This window comes from Sciurus carolinensis, chromosome 3, assembly GCF_902686445.1.
Source record: "Sciurus carolinensis chromosome 3, mSciCar1.2, whole genome shotgun sequence".
In the NCBI taxonomy this organism is placed as follows: domain Eukaryota; kingdom Metazoa; phylum Chordata; class Mammalia; order Rodentia; family Sciuridae; genus Sciurus; species Sciurus carolinensis.
In genome coordinates this window covers 174,655,338-174,678,199 of record NC_062215.1, presented here as the reverse complement: position 1 = coordinate 174,678,199, position 22,862 = coordinate 174,655,338, and the positions used below count along the sequence as shown (strand labels likewise).

General features: G+C 41.3%; 1 protein-coding gene and 1 non-coding gene across 5 annotated transcripts in view; one reads left to right on the top strand and one right to left on the bottom strand.

Annotated features, from left to right (window-relative positions):
• The window catches only part of Cab39 (calcium binding protein 39), an 81,939-nt gene extending 69,199 nt beyond the window's left edge, over window positions 1–12,740 (bottom strand). Inside the window, exons 1-2 of one of the 4 annotated variants that reach the window (XM_047543675.1) lie at window positions 12,347–12,740; window positions 10,309–10,388 (exon numbers count right to left, since the gene is read on the bottom strand). The gene's annotated coding sequence lies outside the window, so the exon portion shown is untranslated. Of the gene's footprint in view, window positions 1–3,038; window positions 3,355–10,308; window positions 10,389–11,818; window positions 11,944–12,346 lie in introns of those variants that run through there. The other 3 variants (XM_047543673.1, XM_047543672.1, XM_047543676.1) reach the window with 3 other exon arrangements.
• Window positions 12,741–18,862: 6,122 nt separating this feature from the next.
• Window positions 18,863–18,969, top strand: LOC124981444 (U6 spliceosomal RNA). Its single transcript, XR_007107970.1, has one exon. It is a non-coding gene; the product is annotated as a U6 spliceosomal RNA (small nuclear RNA).
• Window positions 18,970–22,862: the final 3,893 nt, after the last annotated feature.

Below are 22,862 nucleotides of genomic sequence, written 5' to 3'. Positions count from 1 at the left end.
TTCATAGCACCACCTTTAAAAAATCTCTACTTAACATCCCCTGTATTATTTGTATTTAATTTATTTAACTACTTGAGCTGACAATTGATTTATCCAGTGTTTTAGATCTTGTTTAAAAGGCAGCACCTTGGGCTGGGGATATAGCTCAGTTGGTAGAGTGTTTGCCTCACAAGCACAAGGCCCTGGGTTCAAATCCCCAACACCACAAAAAAAAAAAAAAAAAAAAGAAAGAAAGAAAGAAAGGCAGCACCTTTAAGGGTTAATAGCATAAGTTCTTATCAGTCCCAAGTGTGAATCCCACCCAGCTCTGCTGTTGACTGGAGGTAGCACTAGAACCCTTGAGCAAAACATTCGCCTTCTGAGTCTCAATTATTTATAAAATGATAAAAAGGTTGTTTTGGGCTTTTACCATAATGAGGTAAATATTAAACCTTCTTGCATCATCTTGCAAACTTTTTACACAGTTATCTAGTTTGTTTTTTTCCCCCTTTTGATCACTTCACAACTAGAGAAAGAAGTTTGCTTCTTCAGCAATGGTCTGATACACATACACATAAATTTTCTTTTAATTTATGATTTTCATTCATTTTCCAGATATACTGCATATAAATTATCAAAGATAACCCATGTCTCTGGTCAACAAAGTATAATATCCCAGGACACTGAGAGAATTTTCACATTACTGAGTTGGGATTGATTAGTATCAAAATTGATTTTCCCAGTCAGGCACAGTGGCACATGCCTGTAATCTGTTACATAGGAAGCTGAGGCAGAAAGGATTTCAAGTTTGAGGCCAGCCTGGGCAACCTGGTAAGACTTCATCTCAAAACAAATGTAGTTCAGTGGTAGGGTCTGGCATGCAAGAGGCCCTAGGTTCAATCCCCAGGATATTCCTAAATACCTTTATTATTTATTTATTTTTAAAATTGACTTAAAAATTTCCAACAGTACCCTCTGGTCAATAACATATTGATTTGGGAAAATCTTCCTCAGTCTAATTCTTTTTTTTTTTTTTAATTAATTTATTTTTTTTTTTTATAGTGCTGGGGATTTGAACCCAGGGCTTTGTGCTTGTGAGGCAAACACTACCAACCGAGCTATATCCCCAGTCCCTCAGTCTAATTCTTATGTAGGACTTTTTTCACTTAAGTTTAATTTTCTTCATAGAGACCTCAAATGTTTCATATAGATCTCACCTTAAGCATTTCATTTTTTATTACCATAATGATATTTTTCTCCTAATATTTTTTATAACCAGGCACTGTTAGCAACAAAAGTACTACCTATTATTAAATATCTTTATGTGGTAGGCATATACCATTGAACTCTAAAGTTCTTCAGCTGATTGTCTTGATTTTTCTAGGTTTAAGATTGTGACCATATGCAAATATTGCTATTTTCTATCTTTTTCCCCAACAGATATACCTCGTTTGATGTATTCTTGTACTGGTCAGGATTATAGCAAGTATCAACGGTATTACTGGCATTGTTTTATTCTCTGATTTCAAGAGTTAAAAAATCAGGAAGACCTCCTTAGTTAACACCAATCTTGGCACATACTGAGAGAGGAGACAGCCCAAGGGTTAAATATACACGAACGCCAGACCCATATGGCTCAAAACCAGGCTCTGTGGCTTACTTGGAATTAATCTTTGGGTAGACACTTCCTAAACTTCAGACACTTCCTAAACTTCTTAGTATGTAAAATGAGAGTAATAATAAAAATGACCTCTTTCTTAGATTGAGATAATACAGGTAAAGTGATTAGAATAGGACCTGGCACACAATAAATACCAACTGTTGCCTTCTTTGACAATTTTCTTGCTGGTGTTTTATTTAGAACTTCCATAGCTACTTTCCACAAGTAAAATTTGAAAATAGGCTTTTGCCTTTGCAATGTCCTGTCAGGTTGCTGTTCTTATATTATTAGGTTCCTGAGAGTTTATGCTAGTTTCATAACACAAATTTGTTATTTTTGGGTGTTTATCTAGAATTCAGAATACATGGGATAGATTTAAGATTTTCAGTTTTTAAAAAGAACATGTAATGTCTATACTGTTTTGGTCTGGAGCTCCCATTTTGGTTTGGAGACCAATGTTAACAATCTATCTATGCGCTCTACTTCTTAAGAGAATTCCAAAAAGCTACCAATTCCACCTCCATCTCTAGATCTTTCAAAGGTGTGTATGACAAACAAATTCAGACCCAGGGTCTCTCTGATAGCTTTCTTCTATGTCTTGTTCCTTTTCCCTATTTCTTCTTTTCTTTTTTCTACAACCATAACAAAAACCTAAAGACTAAAGATAGTCTTGACCTTTTCAAACACTTACAGGGTGTCCACATACAATATCCCATGCTAAGCACACATATGCCTCTTTGGTCCTTCTTTTACTACATTTAATTTAAAAAGTGGAGGAGCTTCTATAAAATAAAAGGAAAAGCAAACATTCCCCATCCCTCTATAGTTTCTGTAAGGGAGTCCTCTTTTCATCAATTCAGCATCCAATCACTCACTCTATGTGAACAAGACCAAGACCAGCTCTTGTGTAAACAAATGGGTTATGAATAATTTCAAAGAACAGGGAAGAATGATATTAACAATATAAAACTAAGAAATATTTACTTTGCTGTGTGCACATACAGGAAGATGTAAATAGTTCCTCATTCCTTCTTGCCTACTTGTGAAGGTAATGCACAAGAATGCAGGCCACCCTATCTGTGACTAATCTGCCACATACAGCTTGGGAAAAGCATTATTAGCTAGCTATATTCTAATAACATGAACATAAATAAAATGATCTTATGTAAACATCAAAATAACTTTTAAGTTCTAGAAGATATTCCAATTTAAATTGTATGATTTAACCTTTTTTAGATAATCTCATTGAACAGAATCCTGTCAGGAAAGGAAATAACTAATAAGTGGATGGGAGCTTCTGAAAACCAACATTTAGCCAAGGACTCTTCAAAAAATCAATACTGAATTCAGTCTCCACGATTTATGTATTCTGCCTTTTTCTTGTTTGGAAAAAGAGTACCTTAACTTCTTTAATCTTCCTGTAAGTCTCCTTTTCTTCTCAGCTCCTAAGAGATCACTGATGACAACTCAGTGATGTGAAAGTTCTCTCAGTGTCCTGGGACATTACATATTGGTGACCAGAGACTTGAGTGATTTTTCTATCAGAAATTTTCTGTTCCAGGATGATTCTACATTCCATTATCTTGTGGCAGAGGCAGCAAAGTATGGTAGGTTATAAATTCAGGCTCCACAATGAGGGTTTCAAATCTAGAGCCTCTTTCTAGGTGCATAACTTCAGACCAATTACTTAGCTTCTTTTCCTTAATTACTTGTACCTGAAAATACGGAGAAACAAATAGCATTCTTATAACTTAAATGAGATAAATATCTATAGAGGCCTTAAAACAACATACCAGCAGCTGAAATGTATGTGTATGTTGGCAATTATTTTATTCTTTTTGTTTCATTTTTCCTGTTAGCACAACTAGCGAATCTTTAAGCTATTTTCATATTCAGCTGGCATATGTCAGTGATGCTGATTAGAATTTTTTATTTCAGCACCTTCAGGTCTTACTGAATACAAATACAAATAGGTAATAAAACAAACCAAGAAACATTTAATCCTGACCTAGAATACCCCAGCAGATGACAAAAATATACAAAGTAGCAGCTATGTTTAAGACAAGAAGGGATTTGGCCCCCACCATTGTTACTCTCCTCTGAATATCTCTTTTCCTATGTCAGGTCACAAAATTAATCCTAGTAACAGCAGAAAATACTGAGGATGAGGAACTTAAAAAAAAAAAAAAAAAAAACTGTAGAAATGGAGATAGAACAGGAAACAGCAACTTTTATCTCACTTTTCAGAACCAAAACTATAAGTATGGGTTCAAGCCCCAGCACAAAACTACAAGCATGCTAAATTAATCACTGATATACATATGTACATATTTATGTTTATATGTTTACTTTAAATTTAAGATATTGTTTAAAAAGAATAATTTTAAAACTTACATAATAATACATCATGAAGTTTAGTCACTATGAGGCAAAACAACTTAAAGTGGGCCCTTTTTGCTATTTTAAAACTTAGGGCTGATAATTACATCAAACTGATATAGCCAACTACACATCAGGAGTTCAGATTCACTTGCAGGCAACTTAATTTTAAAGTCACAAAAATATTTTTGAAAATACTTATGGTATAGCAGAAAGTTTGAGAGTGACAGTCTTCATGTAATGTGTACTAGGTACTCAGAGCACATCAGACACATTGCAGAGCTTTTCTTGCTGAATCCTCAAAAATTATTCATGTTTGTTCTATACTTGCTACTGTACAGAGGAGAAAGCTGAGGAAGAATGAACACTGAACATCCTGCCCAGCAATGCACAGTTGGGACTTAAATCCAGACTCCTAAGGTCAAAGATTCTTCTTGTCTTATCAACACTGAGCTTTAGATTTTTTTCTCTTATAAAACAGTCTCTATGATATATTTTCATTCTACCATCTTGTGAGTTTGTAAATTCATGTAACTTCACGTGGTTTCTCAAACTGCATAGTGAGTTATTTTTAGCAGCTCATAACAAGCATTAACAAATAGAATAGACATAGTAAGGCCTAAAAATTGTTTCATGAAATTTCTATGAGTTTTGAGAGTATGTGTGTGTGTTAGATCACTGATCAAAAATGTAACTTCTTATTATGGGTTCAAGTTTAAAAAAAGAAAAAGATCTATATCCTTCCTACCCTCATAACCCTTCCCTCCCCTTCCCTCACCTCGGGGTATGGGGGTAGGAAGGATAGAAGAGTGAAAAAGACATTATGACCTCATGTACATACATGAGTATAATATGACCCATGTGATCCTACAACATGTACAATCAGAAAAATGAGAAATTATACTCCCTTTATGTATGATTTATCAAAAGGCATAAATGCATTCTACTGTTATGTATAACTAAATAGAACAAATAATATATGATTTAAAAAGAAAAAGGTGCTTGAAGAGCCACTGATCTAAAGTGTTCATTCTTTTCCTTAGCTGAAAATACATTATTCCAACCTTACTTGAATTCCAATTCTTATAAAAGTTATCAACCCAATTAGAAAGTAAATGCTTTGAATGCTATACTAAAAAGAGTGCAAATAATAGCATTTCCCAAAATCTGTCAGACTAGAATCTCCCTTTGGCATGTTTGTGGGTATTTTACTAGGGAACGGGGTGTTGTGACTACACCTGGCAAACTGGGAAACACTGCACTGTTTCCTTTGCAAACAGTCACAATGCATACTATTAAAAATTCTGATCAGTTCTGCAAAAACACAGTAACACACAAATATCATCAAAAATAAAAATCTGGAGCTGGGGATGCAGCTCAGTGGTAGAATGCTTACCTTTCATGTGTGAGGCCCCAAACTAGATTCCTAGCAATACACCCACACACAAAAATATAGAATAATCTGAGCTGGACATGATGGTATGCATCTGAAGTCCTATAGTCCCAGTTACTTGGGAACCTGAAGCAGGAGGATTGCTTGAGTTCAGGAGTTCAGCCTGGGCAACACTGCAAGAACTCATCTCAATGACAATAATAAAAACCAAAATAAAAATGTGAGTAACTGTTTTTAATTCAGTGTTTCCTTTAAGCTAAAATTTTATGCTGGAACCTCGCCTACCAATGATTACTGAAAAATACTGTATTATGTGGAACTTACCTAGCAAAGGGAGAATCCTCATAAGCATGTTATTATTGATTATAGTATGTAAATCACTTTCAAAAAAGCATAAATATAGCAGAAATAAATAAACTATATTTTGGTTAAACATTTCATTTCTGCTAATTAAAAGAGAAGTTTCATCATTTTATCGCATGGTTGTATCACTTAACAGTTACAGAAACAATGTATTAAACCCTGAAAACACAACACGGGGGAAGGGAGAGAAGTGAGAAAAAGGTGCGTGTTTAAACCCTTAGTACATATAACTCACACAGAAAGACTGAATGGAGGAAAAAACCATAAGTAAAAGAAGTGGAGCCAAAAGATGATTTATACGGGTTCATGTTAGTGACCTGAGTTTCTGTCTTCCCTGTTGGAGAATCTAGAAGTAAATGAACTGGTCAATAATATGCCATCAAAGCAGGAAAGAGTTATTTAGACAGACAGAGAACTCCTTGAAGACAGGAACTTAGAATAATAACAGCAAAACAAGCAAAAAATCCAACTGTGTACAGACCAAGCTAATTAATAGTTATCTGAGGAGCTATGAATACTCATGGTGGTCAGTATCACCCTCATTATACTCGGTAAAACCCTGGGCTGGCAAAAATGTGGGATCTATGCTAGCATTCCACCTTACACAGGTAAAGGATCAATAGCAATTACAACCAAAGAATATTTAGGACTATTCTTTACATCTCCAATCTGATTGTACATCTTTGGTTCTTTCGTTTCCATTCTCATTGCCCATGGTTAATGTTTTTCCTTTTCCCAAAACAAATAGCTCACAGAACTCCACTACACAATTGTGACAATGAAACTCATGTGAGGCTGGAGGATTTGTTAATCATTACCTGACTAAGTTTGCACTTTACAACCATAAAACATTTAATTCTTAACTACTTATTTCATAAGTACAAAGGTAGAAAATTGGAAAATACACATTTTGATGTTGTTCACATTTACCCCAAGCAAAGAACTTCAGTACTGTGAAATAACTCCAGGCATCTGACCAACTGGGAGGGAAAAAAAATGTGAAAGCACGGTCACATGTCATAAAGTTCTCATAAAGAAACAGACTTCAAGACCACAGCAAAATCAGAGATTACCTAGAATAGGAGAAAAAGGCAGGTCTTAAGCCTACACACATGATCATGGAAAATAAGAGCAAAAAAGATGTGAGGGGTGTTGAACCTAGGCCCCTTTGTATAATAATGAGATGACTGAAGCCCAGAGAGGTGGAGTTACTTGTCCAGAGTGACAACATGATTAGTCATTGAGTCAGGACCCACCCCTCTAGCCCCTTCCACTGTAACACAGACCTCCCATTCGCACTACAAGACTAACATGAAAAATAAATACTACCTTCTGGTCTAAATAAACTATAAACCACTAATCAAATTATGACTCTATACAACTAAAGCATTTAGAACACACCATCTCGTTTGGGATTATAATGTGTGGTTACTGTTTGAAAACCTATTAAAATCCTCAATAGCCTCTATTTATAATCTTCATGCTAAATAAAAAATGCTCAGCAGGAAACCAAGACCCTATGGAGGAAAATAAAACTATTTCAGATGAGGAATTCATGCCCTATTGCAGGCAGTTCACATTTTGAGATGAGGGAGATCCAAGGTCCAATCCTAATTCAACTGTGTAATATTTGTGGAAGGTCCCACACTTTGGCTTCCTGTCTGTAATGATGCTGGGGTCCAATACAATTTATCTAATAATTTTTGTTCATCTCCTTTGACCCTTTGTCCATTTCAACTTTTAACTTAATGTAGCTGCCCCTAAAACTTGCCAACTACATCAGAATCATGAGCATCAGTGTATTAAACCATAAAAAATTATGTGCCAGAGTATTTAGCATATTGTGAATACAATCTTTGTAAATGTGAATGAAAAAGTTCAAAGACACTGCATAACGAATAAAAATTTTTTTCAAGCAAACTACATAAAAATAGAGGGTTCTGGCTCTAGATCCAGTCCTGTAGCTTATAAGGGGTACAACCCTAGGAAAGTGACTTCAGTTGGTAAAAATTCCTCCTGCAAAGTTAATTGAACAATGTTCTAGTTACAGCGGGCCTCAATATTCCCCACATGCAGAAAGAACCATTCCAGGTAGTTTCTGAGGTTCTAAAGTTTCTTCCACCTGGAATAGTCCATTTTTAGCACAACAAAACTTTAGATGTCTGGGCGTTTAATGTTCTAAGTACATTAGATGTAGTAACTCATTTAATCTTCTTACAACCCTTTTAGATGTCTGTCATTTATTATTTTTCCCATGCAAGGAGTCTAAGCTAAAGAGATGTTAAGGAATTTGTCTAACATTATAGAACTCATAGGAGGAGGGGTGAGGGTTCAAATCCAGATGGTCTGCCTGCACCTATGATTTTAACCTCTAGAGTTAATATTGCACCTTCAAATTCTATGAATCCAAGAGTGGGCCTTATAGATATGTAAAAAAAACCTGTGCATGCCATTTGCTTCTGCGTGCATAATTACAGCTGATAAATAATCTGTGGAGGGAAAGAACAGTGACTAACATGTTAACAGTACCTTGTAAAAGAGCAAGCTACAGTTCATTAGAAAAGGTTATAAAGTAGCAACTTAATTAAGATCAAGCTACAAAATGTATGTTTTGTTTCTCAGACAAACATTTTATCAAAATTCATCCAAGTGTTGTGATGTTTTAACATCATCCTACTTCCCTGGTCCTCAACAATTTATCTGGTGGATAATGCAATAAAACCATACAAATCCAGACTGCCACGAAACATTAACTAGGTTTTCTGCCTTTGTAACATGTATTTGAAAATGCATACATACACATAAACAAGCAAATATAAAACTACAAGTTAAAACACTACGTAGAGTAGAATCTCTGTACCAAAATCTCAAGTCAGTCACAATCTATTCAGGATTATATAAATAGGTATGTGGCAGACATGGTCAACATAAATGGCCAGGGCAGGCTTTACCTCCCTTTTTTGGGGCCACTTCATACCTGACTGACCTCTTCTAATTCTCTGCATGCCATTCTCCCTTTCTCTGCCAGCTTAACTTCACAGCTGCTATAAACCACAATTCTGTCCTCCCTTGCCCCTTTCATTTCAAGAGAAAAGTTAAAAGCACGATCAGACTAGGAAGCTCTTTGAGACAGAAATGGCACAATGGGGGACTGCATACACACACAATAAAATGCTGATGGTGACAAGCTATTAACTTTCAACCTATGCTCTGCCACCCAGTACCTCAATAACTCTTCTCACAATCCTTGGAGGGTCTGAGAAACAGAAGTAGAACAGCCATCATTTTATTCCCAATCTACTCTACAAATAAAAGTGGTGAGAACATTCACCTATTTTTGCTCTCCCCTCATATTCCAGATAGGCAAGTGGTTGGGGTCTGGTTCCATAGTCATTAAGAGCACACAAAGTAAGAAAGCTCACACAATTCAATCTCTTTAAAGAAGATTCCATTACCAGTCTTCTCACCATAAAAGCCAAAAGAGACTGATGACTAAATCCTTAGGCAATTTTTAGGTTATTTGGCTTGATCTGCATTCATACAGATTCAAGATCTTTGCTCCTCAATAATTAAATAACAACACAAGTCACAGGCAATCTAGCCCAGAGAGTCACAGAAAATTTATATATTTCCCTACAATTTTATCACATGAAAACGTTTTCTGTTTGTAAAAACCAAAGTTTTACAACCAAAGATTTGTCATTATCCTTACTAATCAAATGATCACATTCCTCTGTAACACCCAAGGACAGCCATAAAATCAAACTCCTAATTAAAATGAGCCATGGAAAAGAGGCAAATGGACTTTTAAAATAGAGTTGAAAAAGAAACACCAACAAAGGTATCCAAAAGACATTACCTGAAGTAAAATTCTGTCTCACAATTGGATTTTATTTTTTCATGGCAGAGGAGTGGGATCTGAAGTGTGTATGCCTGTATTTTTATGGCAGATAAAAAGTTGTGAATTAGCAGTGATCAATCTGGAAAAAAAGGCTCTTGGGAAAATATGTAAGTAACTACAGAAATGTATAATCCCCCAAAAAGTTGATTGAAAGAATAGCCTTCAGTAAATATTCCTAAGTAATGCTGTAAAAAAGATTTAATACAAGGACCTACAGTCTAAAATGCTAATGAACCTGAGCTGCCTTGAAATAAAAAAACAAAAAGCTATGTAGTTGTAAAAATTCATTTCATAACATATTTTATATTTTGTTAAAGAAATGACAATAGAAAAAAAATGCATCTAGTCTGAGTCTTTGTGATGTCATTATCAAAAAGTGTTAACCTACAGAGGCTGTTTCAGAGGGAGAAATGGAGGTGAAAAGGGGCATTACACCCCAGTGCATGGGAGAGCATGCCAGCCATGGGGAGTCATCTTTTCATGATGCCCTTCTAGAAGTACATCTGCTCATATGTGGCAGAGATCTGTGTGATCTCTTCCATACCTCATGATCACATGCCTCCCACTGAATGATAAAAAGTTTATTCAATAAGCAATAGGATGCAAATTTTAAACAGAAGTTAGTAAACATACTTCAAACAAAAAGCCTTTAGAAAAAGTTCTGTGCGCAGTAGCAGGTACTTAGCATGACCATTTCATTTCATGATGGTACCCTGTCAGGAAAAAGAAAATTTTAAAATTTAAAAACACTTCCCTTGTTTGGGGAAAAAATTCTTTAAAAAATATTTATGAAGATATTTAATGACAAAGGAATATTTAATAAAACAGATGCATAAATACACAATATATTTCTTTGTACAAAGAAAAAGACTGGAAAGGAAATAAGCAAAAATGTTGACAGTAGCCAAATTTAAGTGGTAAAATTAAGATAAAATTTTTTAAAAAATTAAGTATTTCTGCATTCCACAAACTTTTTACAAAGATCATACTTTACTTTGATAAGCAAAATTTTAAAACTGAAAAAAGTTGGCATTCATTTGTCACCCACACAATAAGTGCTTGCAAAACCTGGAAGCTACTTCTACGGGTCATATATTACAGACTTCAAAGACAGTTAATTAATTACCTGCCAGTAATTAAAAAACACACACACACACAAAATAGAGCTAAAAATTTTCACTCTTGGTAATTTCATAACTAAAAACAGAGAATTTTTTACTTTCTAGAAAAAGGTCTATCTCCCAACACTGGTTAACACTGACTTTTTAAAAATCATCAAATAGATTATTATTTGTAAATGCCATCTTAAAGAAGCAATTTAGGTTTATCTCAGGGTAGACACCCACTACACAGTGCAAGGAGTTTTGATGCATTTTGGGGAACTCGACAACAGAAATGCCTATTGTGCAGATGAGCTTATTTGAGTAGACATCTTTCCATTACCTCTTAAGAGCCTAACGTCTAATGAAGGTTTCTGCAAAAGGTGCTTTGCTTGGCCTGGACATGGCTTTACTTAAATATCCGGGAACCTGACAAAAATCGATCTCAAATTGCATTATATTCAGTGGACAGAATGTCAACTCCTAACTGGGGCCTCCTCCTCTCCTTTCTTTCACAAGAGCGCCTTTAATATGCCCTAGCCTACATTTCCGGGCTCATGAGTCACTGAGACATGAGCTCTAAGTTTCCCTTAGAACGTCCCTCTAACAGCAACTCTACGGCCTTCAAGGATCTGGCCCCAAAATCCCTCTCTGGCCTGGCCCACCCCACCCCACCCCACCCCACCACAACAAACTTGAATTATCTCCGATTTCGAAAACTACGTCTGTGTACCTTTGTCCTCTAGCTCTGCCGCCCCGGCACGCACATCTCTCCGGCAACCCTCCCCAACCCCCTCCAAATCCCACCCGACTGTCCAGACCCCGGGTGGCGCCGCCTCGCCCAGGAGGCCCTCCTAATTTATGCGAAGGCGGAAGCGACCGAGGGGTCCGGTCTCCCGGCACCTTGCTAGCACCGTGCACAGTTCTTCACAGCACTTATCGCCTCCTTCCTGGAACCGTGGTTATTTGTGTTCCCGTCTTATCTCCCACACCAGAGCGTGAGCTCAGCTCCTCGGGGGAGGGGACCGCGGGACCCGGTTCACCTTTGCGTCCCTCGGCTCCGACCCACCGCGGCGCCCGCCCGCAGGCAGCGCTCGGGTGGCTTCAACCGAACTCAGGAACGCGCCGACCGCACAATTCCTAACCAGAAATCAGTTGGACATGTTCCCGAATGACGGCCGCGAAGCTGCCATCTGCCCCCAGGAACAGGAAGCCTGCGCGGGGCCGGCGAGCGGGGCCCGGGCGCAGTGGGAGTGACAGTTGGCCCGGGCCGCACTTCCCTGCGCTCCCGGCACCGGCCGCGGTCGCCCCACGCCGCCAGCCCGCGGGACAGCGGCCGAGGGGAAGGCAGCGGACCCGCGGCTCCCGGAGCCCGGCCCCAGGCCCTGGGTGCCCCGCGCCGGCGAGGGCAGCGCGAAGGCGCCGAGAAGGGCCGGGCCCGGCCGCTCCCGCCGCCGCCAAAGATAAAATGGAGGCGGCCGGGATGGGGCTGGGGCTGCGGCTGGGGCCGGGCCGGGCCCGGCGGGGCGGGCGTCAGCGCCGAGAGCAGGGCCAGGCCGGGGGTCACTCACGGGGCTGGGCCGGGCCGGGTGGCTCCCTCTCTGCCTCCGCGTCGTCGCCGTCCCCGTCCTCGGCCGCCGCCGCCGCCTCGGGCTGCTCGCTCGGTCCCCGCGGCGCGGCTCGGGCGCTCGGCCCCTCCGTTGTCTTCCGCCCGCTGCTACTCCCGGCGACAGGCTCCCGCGGCGGCGGCGGCGACGGCGCGGGCGGACGGCGGCCCAGGGGTTCTCGCGGTGGCCGCCGCGCTGCTGCGCTCGCTCGGGTGCTGCTGCGGCTGCTGAGGAGCCCGACGCCGCCTTTGCCTTCGCCTCCGCCCAGCTCCTGAAGGCTCAGTCTCTCAGGCCGCGCCGCTCCCGGCGCCCCGCGCCCCGCTCCCGGCCCGAGCCCGGCTTTGACGTGCGCACTGCGCAGCCGCCGAGGGCGCGACGTCGGGTGGCGCCGCAACGCCCCCTTCTGCCTCTGGCGCCCCCGGGCGACCGGGAGGACTCAGAACACCCAAATCGCGCGAGACTGAGCAGACGGGGAGCTGCAGAGAGAAGCAGAAGCCCAGCCCGAGTTCCTCTTCCTTCTGCCTCTTACTGCCTGGTGGTGCTCAGCTCCCGCTCTGCGTCTCAGCAGTCTTGCTGGCGAGTACACGCCCACTTTCAGCGACCACTTCCTCGACTTTTAAAAGCTTTAGTTCTGCGAAAGGCCTTGAGCCGACTTTGTGCACAGATTCTTTTTTGCTTGTAAGGAACGGATGACTTCATTTTAGCCTCCCTGAAATGGTAGAATGTAGGATTCAGCCTGCTGAGGCTGATCTCGAACTTGTGATCATCCTGGCTCGGCCTCCTGAGCAGCTGGGACTCCAGGCTGTTTCCTCATGCTAAAAAAAAAAAAAAAAAAAAAAAGACAAAAGTGTGATAACACAGTAGTACCTGCCATAGGTTCACGCGGATAAACAGGATAATGTATTACAAATGTCTAATGGCAGAATCTGGTAGATGAAAAAATATATGTGATTTGTTTCAGCATTTTTAATTTGTAAACGAAGGAGATTTGCGAGTGCCTGATGTGTACTGGGCACTAATCTAGGTGGTGAGTCAGTGGGCTAAAGAGTTCCAGTTTTTAAGAGAAACAGTAAACAAAGCAACACATAGACTATTGGACCGTTTGAATTGCTATGGAGGGAAACTCTGCTGGGAAACTGCACTGGGTGAAGCCTGCAGACAGTGCTCCTCCAGGAACAGCTACAGACAGCAAGGGCCTGAGGTCCCCTGGTCTTTGTGGAAAGGTGGAACAGTAGGACCAAGGGCCTGAGGAGGGAATGTGCCTGGAGAGCTGAAGGGAAGGCAAGAAATTTGGGGAGGAAAAGTGGGGCTTCTAGACCCAAGTGAAAACTGTGATATTTACATGAGACAGGAAGCTATGTGGAGGGTTTTGAGCCGAGAAGGGACTTGGCATGACATTTTAGAAGGGTCACTGTGTCTGTAGTGTCAAGATCAGACTGAAAGGCCAGAAGGTTTCAGCAAGGACACTAGTAAGAGGCCATTGAAATAATCTAGCTGGCAAGCTGGTGGGGGAGGGGAAGTGAGGGCAGGGAGGGATATAGCTCAGGAGTACAGCACCTGCCAAGCAAGCATAAGGACCCAGGGTTTGATTCCTAGGAGAGAGAGAGAGAGAGAGAGAGAGAGAGAGAAGAAGGAGCAGGAGGAGGGGGGGGGGGGGGGGGAGGAGGAGGAGGAGGAGGGGGAGGAGGAGGAGGAGGAGAGAAGAAGGAGAAGAAGAAGACAGGTTGGGTCCAGAGTGGTAGCAGTGGTGAGATAAAGAAATAAAGAAGTTCTAGACATACTTAAAAGGTAGACCTGCCAGGATTTTGCTGATTTCTATTTTTTTTTTCTCGAGAAACTTCAAGACAATTTGGTGACATGGGGAAGACTTCTATAGAGACAGATGAAAAGGGAGGAAAACAAGATTCATCTGGTGGTGTATTAAGTTGCCTGATGGACAAGGAGGAGTTTGGATCTAGAAGTTGGAGCTGTTATTTTGGGAGTCCTCAGAGTAGGTTAAACCTCAGTATTCCATGAGATGGTTTAGGAAGTAAGTGTTAATAGAGGGCGAGGCCAAAGACTGACCTAGTCCCCCAACATCAAGATGTCAAGTAATGAAAAGGAACTAGCAAAGGATCCTGAGGAAGAGCCAGCATGGCAGTGGAAGATCCAACAGGATCATCTGCTGGAAGACCAGGGCAGATGGGAGATCCAAAAGGATCATCTGCTGGAAGACCAGGGCAGGTGGGAGATCCAAAGGGATCATCTGCTGGAAGACCAGGGTAGTGGGAGATCCAAAAGGATCATCTGCTGGAAGACCAGGGCACACTTTTCAGGGAGGGGCCAAGTGAGGCTGGTAGTTTGAGTAAGGTTGGTGTTGATGATAGGTCATTGGTCCCAGTGCCATGGAGGTAACCAGTGCTTCCGTAAGAACTGTTTCAGTGGCGAACTGAGTGGGAAAGCCTCACTGGAGTGGTGTCTATAAAGAATGAGACCTAGAAAGATTTCTAGAAAGAGAGGGTTCTAGAGCGAGCACGAGTAGGGACAACTTCATCAAATTTTGATTCTACTCAGCAGAGCAGTGGGGTGGCAGCTGGAGGAAAACGTGAGGTCAAAGCAGATTTTTGTCTTTATTTCCTTCGACTCTGTTTTGTGTTCAGGAGGGAAGCTATGCCAGCATCTTGAAATGCAGAAGGGAATGATCCAGTAGGGAGGGGGAATTTGGTGGTGTGGAGATGGCAGGTTCTGGAATGCTGTCCCTGAGGGATAAAGGGAAGGGTGAAGAGCTTGATGGAGCATCTGGCCTTGGACATCTTGGACATGAGTAAGGAGGTGTTCACTCACTCAACCAGGCAGCAGGGCAGAATGTGGGCACCAAGGCAGGGAGGTGCCAGACCATGTGGCCCTGTCCTTCTCAGGGCTTCTGTTTTCTCAGTGAAACAGAAAGCAGGGTCATCATCGCTCTGAGTGTGGAGGGGGAGCAGGTGTTGGAACTTTGAGGGGAGAGAGAAGGTGCGGAGGCCCAGTCAGCAGGGATATTGTATGAATTTATTTATTTATTTATTTTTACCAGCCATATTTTGCTGGGAAGACATAGGTGTAGGAAGGTGGGAAATTGGATTCTACCAGGATTATTTTTGCTGGGAAATTTCATGGAGGGAGTGGGAGAAAGGAAGGTAAAGGAGCATACAGCGAAGTAGTAATACGGTGAACTGTTGACTCCAGGCCTGTGGAGGAGCGAGTGAGGAAGGGTGCAGGCAGGGCAAGAGAGGTGATGCAAAGTAGTAGATCAGTGCGGCCACAGCGAGTGCAAGGACTGTTGGAATCAGCTACGCAGGGGAGTGAGCTGGAGGGACAGAGGTGAGCTGGAGAGCAGGTGGTTTGACTCCGAGATTGCGAAAGGGCCATTTTCCAGGAATGACAAGACGGGAGAAGCCTTTCAAACTGTAATATGCACATGCATTACCAGGGAGGGGATCCTGTGAAATGCAGGTATTGGTTCCAATGGCCAGGGGTGGGACGCAGGATTCTGCATTTCTAATAAGCTCGGGGTGGGAGTGAGGAGCATGCTGGTCATTCTTATTTTTGGTATGATACCAAAACCTCAATAAATGCAACACACACACACACACACACACACTCACACACACACACACCCCATCTAGATTACTCTTGCTTGTGAACGTAGATGAAAAAAATAACTAAAAAATATAACTAAAATATCAGCTTGTTAGCAGTAAATTACATTCAACCAAGCACAATTTACCTCAAGCATGTTGGAAGCTATTGGAAAAATCAGAGAGACATCAGCTGGCAATAGCTCCCATTCAGCTCCTCTCTGCTCAGTGTAGAAAGATGGAAGGGAGGCTCCTGGCCCTTGTCCCTGGCATGTGAGACTCAAAGGATATTGCAAGTGCTATCTAATTTGAAACTTTGTTCATAAAGGACTTTATCCCACAGTGGTTTTTGTTTTTTTTTTTTAAAGAAAGTTCATTTTAACTATAGTCCCTAAGAGAGGCCTTTGTTATATTGACAATCCACAAAAAGAAGTCAAGAAGAATTTCCCACAGAATAAAAGATTGCATGAAGGTGGGTAACCTCATATGCACGGCTTTGAGTCCTAAGCTTTAAGGATCAGAACACATTCTAGATTAACCTCTTAACTGGAATGAACCCACCACTACTGAGAATCATAGCAAAACAGGTAGAAATTTCTGGTGTATGGGGTTATAACAAATTCTGAAACCAAACTGGAAGGAGCCCTGTCACTTGACCACTGACACTTACACTGGAGAGACCTTCTACACTCTTCTGTCGGGTCCTCTGGAAAGTTGTTTTCATTAAAATGGAACCACTTTCTGGAAAATTCCTCTACCTCTTCATTTTGAAACCCTCCTAAAGGCCCTTCGTCCCCCTGCCCATGACCACAGAGCTCAGGGTCCTAGGGCAGGGTTGTCATCTTCCTTGAGTTAGTGTTGGTCCTGTATAAATCTTCCATCATCTAGTTGCCCTTCCTCTGCCCTTCATGACTGAGCCATAGCATGAGGGCACCTCCCTGCCTTAATCAGACCATCTATGGAAGGACTTTGGAGCCTGACTCATGGCTTCCCTCCCACTCCACCTGGTGCTTGACTTTGCCTGGGCAGCACAAAGGCCACCCATCCCGGGTGTTGGATTGCATTTCCCTTGTATTCCCTGTCCCAGTGACCTTCACTTCCACTCCACTTCAACAGCCACTAGGCCAGCCCCACCCTGGACTCTGCAGTCACTGGAACTGCTCTGCCTTTGAAGCTTGAACTCAGACTCTCCTGTTTGCTTCCTCTTCCTGTTCATCCACCTGCCCACACCCTCAGACTCACCAAACCTGCTCTAAATCGCATTAGAACTTTGTTTATTCAACAAATACTTATTGAGAGCAAATAATTACTGAGCACAGTGGGAAGGAGACACTGAACAATATATGGTCCCAGCTCTCAGTGAACTTATAGTCCGGCAAAGACACACAGGGAACAGGCACTTATAGAAGAGTGAGACATGAAGCTTGAGCAAGACAGTTGAAAATGGGGATGGGCTGGGGACATAGCTCAGTTTGGTAGTGTGTTTGCCTCACATGCACAAGGCCCTGGGTTCAATCCCCAGCACTGCAAAAAAAGAATAACAAAGAAAATGGGCGTAAATGTTCAAGGAAAGTCATGCAAATAGCACCAAAACATGGTGAACCTGGGGAACTGCTTGTGAATTCATTTATAGAGATCAGGGTTTGAGGAGGGGAATTAGGACAGATAAGATTGGAGAGAGGAGTGAAGGCCCAATCGTGAAGAGCCATGCCATTCATGTTCACAAGACTGGGTTTCAGTACGAATGCACGGGGCCGGGTTGGGTAGCCGGACATGGAAACTTTAACCCGTCAAGTGTCATGCTTGGACGTGTGCTTCCGGTTCACAAACACGGCTCTGATCCTGAGGTGAGTCCTGGGGATGGAAGGAGGGCCAGATTAGAGGCAGTGAGACAAGGGGGAGGCTATTCTCATTCTGGCAAGGGGGACTAGGGGCCATGAATTAGGGTTGGGGCAGAGGGCATGGTAAAAATGAGTCAGCTAGAAAGACATTTTTAGAAGGTAGTTGTATTTAGATGTAAATAGTAAAGGCAAATGAGGAGCCTGGGAAGAAAACAGGGCAGCTGATTAGACAGTAGGCCTATTTTCTTAGATGGACACTGTCTAAGATGGAGGGAAACCAGGAGAGCATCGTGTCCCACAGGCGTATCTCCACAGGAAGAATAACCAGCCTTCCATTGTTGCAAGAGGGTCAAGTGATGTGAGGTATGAAGGGAACCACTGGATGTGACGCCTGGAGGACCTTGGTGACCTTGGAGAGAGAGAGCTGTTTGGTGGAGTGATGAGTGAAGACACAGCCAGGTGGCAGTGAGTTCCAGGTGCGAATGGGACCTGTGGAAATGGAAATAATGAGGCTCGGTAGCACTTTCACAGTAGCAAAGTGAGGGGACATACTGGAGAGGGAGGTCTGGAGGAGGGCAGAGACCTGAGCTTGTTTAAATGGCGATGGGAAGGAGCAACCAAAGAGGTTGAAGATACAGCAAAGAGGAGGAATTACAGATGCCCAGAGGTCCCCAAGGAAGGAGGACACTCCACAGGAGTGTAGGAGAAGGGCAGGTTCCTCTTTTATTGGAATAGCCGAGAAGACAAGAACAGAGGTCCTAGGTAAAGGTGGCTGAGTGAGATAGAGGGGAGGGTGGTGGGAGCCACAGTTTCAGGAAAAAACTTTGTTCCTTTATTTTTTTTTCCTTTGTTAAAGGAAAAAAAATAGTTCTTTTGTCTTAAAGTAAAATGACTGGTTGTTCCAGAATGAGAAAGTGTAGGACACAACCTGATGGATGTGGAAAGTGATAGAAGGGTCTAGAAAAGGAAGTTTTGTCTTGGTCAAAACTGACTAAGGTTTGATGGACTTATTTATAAGATGTTAAAAAAGAGATTTAGTCTCTGTGCTTGCTTCGGCAGCACATATACTAAAATTGGAACGATACAGAAAAGATTAGCATGGCCCCTGCGCAAGGATGATACACAAATTCGTGAAGCGTTCCATATTTTTTATAGAGGGAAAAGAGGGGTGGGAGGGGTGGAGGGAAGGGAAAAAAATAACAGAATGAATCAAACAACATTACCCTATGTAAATTTATGATTACACAAATGGTATGTCTTTACGCCATGTACAGAGAAACAACATGTATCCCATTTGTTTACAATAAAAAAAAGTAATCAAAATATGAAAAAAAAGAGAGATTTAGTCTCAAATATGCTGATAAAAAACTAGAATTTAGTTTTTTCTCTGTTAAAATGAAACCTCCAAAGATGTCTATATTCTAATCCCTGGAACCTGAGCTTATGTCACCTTACATGGGAAAAGAAAGTTTACCAATGGAAGTAAATTAAGGACCTTGAGGTGGGGAGATTATCTGGATCCTCTGATGGACTCAAAGTGACCTGAAGTCCAGAGGAAAGGCCAGAGAGTCCGAGTGGGGAAAGTGTAGTCTGAGAGCGGAAGGAGAGGGAAAGAGATCCAAGAGGCTTCAGTGCTGGCTTTGAGGTGGAGGAAGGGTCCACCAGCTACGGATGACAGGAGTCTCCAGGAACTGGAAAAGGCAAGGGCCTGGGATCTCTCCTAGAGCCCCTGCAAGGAAACAGTCTTGTGACACTTGACTTTAGCCCACTGGGGCTGACCTTGAGCTTCTGATCCCCGGAAATAGACAATACATTTTTGCTGCTTTACCCCCTTAAGGGTATGGTGATTTGTTAGGACAGCAAGCGGAAATGCACATGTTTGTGAAAGGTTGTTCTTTCTGTGTAGTTTGCCTAAAGAACAAAGATCCTGTGTTTAATTAGAATAGCTTCTCTGATTTATGTTGACTTTATAATGCACTTAATTATGTAAGAGAACAAAGTTTTCTCACTTAGGAAAACCAAGAATCTTTATGATCATGTTACCTCCTATGTTTATTTAAAAATATTATATTATCACTTTAAGTAGTCAAGTATTCTTTCATCATAACTTATGATCCTTACTTGAATCAGTTTGTTCACATTACCTATTTTTGATATTTTGCCTTCCCCAAATTGGTCTTAAATAATATCTCTTGTGCCTAAAACTGTCTTTGAGATTTTCCAGAGGAAAAATCTATAAAGGATTTCTTCTCTCACCTTGTAAAAAGATAAGTGCTAGCTGGATGTGTTGGTGCGTGCCTGTAATCCCAGTTACTCGGGAGGCTGAGGCAGGAAGATCACAAGTTCAAGGCTAGCAGGACAACTTAGTGAGACCCTGTCTCAAATAAAAAAATTTAAAAGGGTTGGGGATGTAACTCAGTGGTAGAATACCCCTGGGTTCAATTGCCAATAACACACACACACACACACACACACACACACACACACACACACCACAAAGATAAGTTCTGGAAATAATTAGGTTTATTTGATATGTTACTATGGAGAAGTTGCGTGGAAAAGTTGTCAAATCAGAAGCAATACTTAGCTTTCTCCAGGTTAAACTTGTATGGTTAAAATGTTATTAAATGATATTTCAGGGATTGTATGCTGTATGAGAAATCTCCAGAGATTTGTAAACATCTTCATTATCCATGACAATTTTCCTGAGGCTGCTTTTCCTGATATTAGACAAGTACAACATAGTGTTACCGTCATCATTTGGGCTATTTTTTCAAATGGTAACTTAGTCACAATTTTAATTTAAATCTAGCATCTACTGGGCTAGAAGTTTTCAATTGAGGACTCACATTACTTACCCATGGGATCTTATTACTATATAGATGTTAGGCCCTATTCCAGATGTTCAGAATCCTTTTACTTCATGTTTGTCATATATCTTTAGCATGTTCTAGTAAAATATTTGGTATATTCATCATATGTTATGTCAGTATTATTATGTTATACAAGAGGATTTTTTCCTCTATAAAGTTCATGCTCCTACTTTTTATAAATTAGACATATCATCCACTCTTCTTTGGAAAAAGGATTACTTACTATGCTTATAGGTATTTTGCCTAAAGTGTTTTTAGATAGACTATTATTTTGGCGTGCTTGCCACAGTCAGATGTCCTCTTGGTTGCGCTATTCTTGATATGAACGCCCAGAAGATCTTTCATGTTGGAAAATTGTAGTTAACAGGTTAACCACAGTCAATTATTTTGTCATCTACAGATAGTTTTTTTGTTTGTTTGTTTTGCTCTGATGCTTCTCTGAACACTCAGAATGAGCTTCTGACCACAGTACTTTATCTTCAACAAAGAACAGCTGTCTCAGAGCCATGTGTTAAGAAACTATGCTTGATACTTTTGGGAGAAAGCTCTGATGCCATTAAGTAACTTTGAGATTGCACCAGTGGATTAAGTCAGAATTTCTAAAACTTGGATTGAAACTCTGATGCATTTAAGAGACAATTAACCCCAGATCCAGTGGAACAAGAATTCATTATCTAAGACCAAATGAGCTAATGAGGCATGATGGTGGGTTTTATTTGGCATGTTAGCATTATTTTTTAGTGTTCTATTTTCTGGGCATGTAAAGAATCCCATTTTCTTTTCTCTTGAAAAAATCTATAACATATACAATCTGGTATACCATGTTTAGGTAACCACTAATTTGTGAATATCCTTTTCTCCCTTTGACCCCTTTAAAATTTGGAAACTTGATACTTTTAATTACATGCAATGTAATTGTTTGGATAGGTTCTGCTTTAGTCAACTTTGCATCGTTGTGACCAAAATACTGAAAAACAACTGAGAGGAGGAAAAGTGTATTTATTGAGACGTCACAGTTTCAGAAGTCTCAGCCCATGAATGGTTGACTTCATTATTTCAGACCCAAGGTGAGGCAGCACATCATGGAGAAGGCACATAGTGGAGAAGCACGGGTGCATGCATGGAAACAGAGAGAGGGAGGGCGGAAGGGGGCTGCAGGGAAGACAAGCCTTCCAGAACATACCCCCAGTGACCCACCTTCATCCACACCCCACCTGCCTATGGTTACCACCTGGTCAGTCATTCAGTCATCTCACCTTTGGCTATTCCTGCATTAACACAAGAGCTTTTGGGGAATGCCTTGTATCCAAAACGTAACATGTTCTATGAGAATCTGTCTTTCTTGCTAACAACATAATTGGACACATTGGTTATGTACCCAAGATTTCATCTGGAATATCACATTTGAGAATGATGATTATTTAAGCAGAAGTGAACCACTACTAGCTTTGACTTTACAAAGTCAACGCTTATAACTGCCTTGGGAAAACTGGCCTGGTACCTGGCTTACAGAGCTCCTGCCTCGCAGGTGAATAGGGAAGGTCAATTCCTGGTAAGCCCAGGAATTTTGGAATACTTGGGCAACTTCAAGAAGAGAGAATTTATAGGTTCTAGAAGTGAATTTGATGTCAATTTCTGGACTTGGTCTCCTAGCCTCAAGAGGACCCAAAGTCCAATTGGACCAAAAGTTCAATCTGAGATTCCTTATTGAAGTTTCCTGAAAGGCAAACTCGAGAGAGACTATGGTAAATTACCATTCTTGTTGCTTCTGTGGAAATGATGATCAAATCTAATGAGGCCAACCTCATTTTGTAACCAAGAAAAATCTTTCAGATGATCTTTTTCAGAAGAGGGATGGCTAATGAGAAATTTTCGTGTTTCAGTATGTAGCAATCCTTACTGGTTATCAGACACCAGCTCTGTTCCTTGCCTTTGAATTTTATTTTGCACCTTTTTAAATATTGCAGATAGCTGATGACTGTGCAAACTCTGTCTTGTCTGATGAGATTTAATTGACTTCCTTCCCCCACTCCTTGTGGAAAAACCAGTTTGGGCACCTGCCTTTACATCTGACTGCATCCTGTTACCTCGCCCAGATTGTCAATCTGTACCAAATTTCCAATTCCTCCAGGTTTCTTCAATATCTTGCTGCAGTCCTCCAAACTGACTT